Here is a 2,879-nt window from a genome sequence, read left to right as displayed (position 1 = left end):
CTTTATGACACCCTTCCCATACGAACCAGTGCGTACATCCAGGCCAGCAGGGGTGCAATGTCATACACATAAATGGACCCACATTGCCAAGTGCTTTGTAAAATTTGATTCGGTTTTGTAATCATTGAAACGATATGACGTTCCCTCCCAATCCATTAAGTTTCATTTAGTTTCCTCCTTCTCTTCTGGGTGCTTCACTTATTTTGTAGGGCAGTGTATTTTGAAGAACTGGTCATTAACATTCATTTCAGCGTTTTACAGTTTGTAACATGTACCCGTCACTATCTGTGTACCGCAGAGATCGTCTTCATTTATAATCACCACGGAGATTTTACGACTAAGGGGCTGACCATTTGAAGTAGATGTGCAGAGAATGTAGCATCAACGGTGGGCCTGAATATTTGTCTGGCAAATAAATGCTTTTGGCAACGGCCTTGCCGCATTGGATACACCGGTTCCCGTCAGATCACCGAAGTTAAACGCTGTCGGGCGTGGTCGGCACTTGGATGGGTGACCATCCAGGCCGCCATGCGCTGTTGCCATTTTTCGGGGTGCACTCAGCCTCGTGATGCCAATTGAGGAGCTACTCGATCGAATAGTAGCGGCTTCGGCCAAGAATACCATAATTACGACCGGGAGAGCGGTGTGCTGACCACACGCCCCTCCTATCCGCATCCTCGACTGAGGATGACACGGCGGTCGGATGGTCCCGGTAGGCCACTCGTGGCCTGAAGACGGAGTGCTTTAATAAATACTTTTGAAGCGCAGCTCATGGTGTAAAACAAGATGTCATTTATGAAACACATAAAAACTGCGGGAATCAAGCGTACAATATTTAGGAAACAATGTGAGCAGCGCTCTTAGGTTTTTTTTCGGATAATGATGTCGTTTATCGTCTAGTGAAGTCATTAGAAGACCAAAAAAGTTACAAAAATAATTTAGATTATCTATTGGATTCGTACGGAAAGTCTCAATTGACCTTGAAAAATAAAAAATAAAAAATGTTAGTTCATTCACATGAGTGCTAAAACAAGTATTTTTATCTTCCTTCACACGATAAATCTCATAGATTTACAGGTGTTCGATTGTAACAGATACCTAGGGATTACCGAAATTCCAACTATCACACAAAAATGTTACGGCTACAGCAAACCGAAGACTGCATTTCACTGGCAGAAAGCTTTCGAGGGCGATTCATGAATTAACGTACGTTTGGGCACGAAAAAATAAAAAAAATTGATACAATCTGTGCTTAGATGTTAGTATTGCTTCTCCACATAGTCAATATCCAAATTTAAACACTGGTCTCACTGTTATCCTGTCTTCAAAGAATGCTGCCGCCTGACGCTTCAGCCAGTAGTTGACAGCACGTTCGAGCTCTCCTCAGTTGGAAAATTCTGAGTAGACAGATGGGCCTTCATCTTGCGGAAGAGATGAAAGTCGCTTAGTGATAATTCCTGACTATAGGAACGATGTCGAAAAAATCTCCCACGCAAAAATTGAGAGTTTTTCCTTAATTCGATTCGCAGTATGGGAGCGCGCATGTTCGTGAAGAAGAATAGTTTCTTTGGTAATGATCTTGCACCATGTGTTTTGGACTGACCCTCGGAGTTTCGTAACACACTCGCAATAAACCTATGGTATTGGTACGCGTTATTCTCATGCAATCTGTTGTCAGAATCACTTTGCGATCTCAAAAATCTGTAACCATCATTTTGCGGTTTGACACCATCTGCCTGAATTTTTTGGATTCTCTAGGAGAACGAGTGTGCATTTCCCGTTTGGAATGTTCCGTAGTTTCAGGATTCACGTACTGCACTCATGTCTCACCCCAGTCACAGTTCTCTTCAGAAATTCATCCCCTGCTCCATGGTAGCGCTGAAGGAATGGCAAGACCGAAGCCATTTTTTCGTTTGAGAACATCGGTCAGACATTTTGGTAGCCATCGTGCGCAAAACTTATGGTAACCTAACCCACCTGTCACACTGTTAAAAATGTTGGTTTCTGAAATCTGAGGAACATATTCTGAAAGATCGTAAACTGTGAACCGACGTTTCACACATACAGTTTCGTAAAAATGTTGCACAAGTTAATCAGTCAGATCTGAATATCTTCTTCGCTCACTTTAATCATGCATATCTATGTGGACGTCCTTGAATTTTTTGCCCCACTCCTTCACAATACTAACAATCAAAACCCGACCCCATACCAACCATACAATCGAAGATGAATATCCACGGCATTGACTCTTTCTGATTGCAGGAAGCGAATGAGAGACTGTACAGTATCTTGCAACTGGCAGAAGAAGCAACAGTACCATCAAATTCAATGGCTCGTAGCTTACACTCTGACAAACAAAACAGAGAGCTGACTGACGTAACGTGACCTTCAAAGACTCCTTTTCCAACCACGCAAGCCTCATGAAGCCACAAGCAGTTGATTATTTTTAATAGGCCGTCGGAGATTTATTTATGTATAGCCCTTGTAAAAGGTGCTACAAATCTGCCTACGTTACGATTATCCGTCCGCTTCTGATCTCTTGCTAAACGGTATGGGATCCTTATCAGAGAGGACTGATGGGGGACATCGAAAAAGATCAAAGAAGGGCAGCTTGTTTTGTATCATCGCGGAATAGAGGAGAGAGTGTCACAGATACTATAAGCGAGTCGAGATGACAATAATTAAAATAGCCCGCATCTCGTGGTCGTGCGGTAGCGTTCTCGCTTCCCACGCCCGGGTTCCCGGGTTCGATTCCCGGCGGGGTCAGGGATTTTCTCTGCCTCGTGATGGCTGGGTGTTGTGTGCTGTCCTTAGGTTAGTTAGGTTTAAGTAGTTCTAAGTTCTAGGGGACTGATGACCATAGATGTTAAGTCCCATAG

The 2,879-nt window shown here is 43.5% G+C and overlaps 1 pseudogene; it reads left to right on the top strand.

The window, feature by feature from the left end:
* Positions 1–424: 424 nt before the first annotated feature.
* On the top strand, positions 425–542 carry LOC124557239 (annotated as a pseudogene).
* Positions 543–2,879: the final 2,337 nt, after the last annotated feature.

The sequence above is a fragment of the Schistocerca americana genome, chromosome X (genome assembly GCF_021461395.2).
Source record: "Schistocerca americana isolate TAMUIC-IGC-003095 chromosome X, iqSchAmer2.1, whole genome shotgun sequence".
Classification (NCBI taxonomy): Eukaryota; Metazoa; Arthropoda; class Insecta; order Orthoptera; family Acrididae; genus Schistocerca; species Schistocerca americana.
The sequence above is the reverse complement of the archived record's forward strand: the minus strand, read 5'-3'. Positions and strand labels throughout refer to the sequence as shown.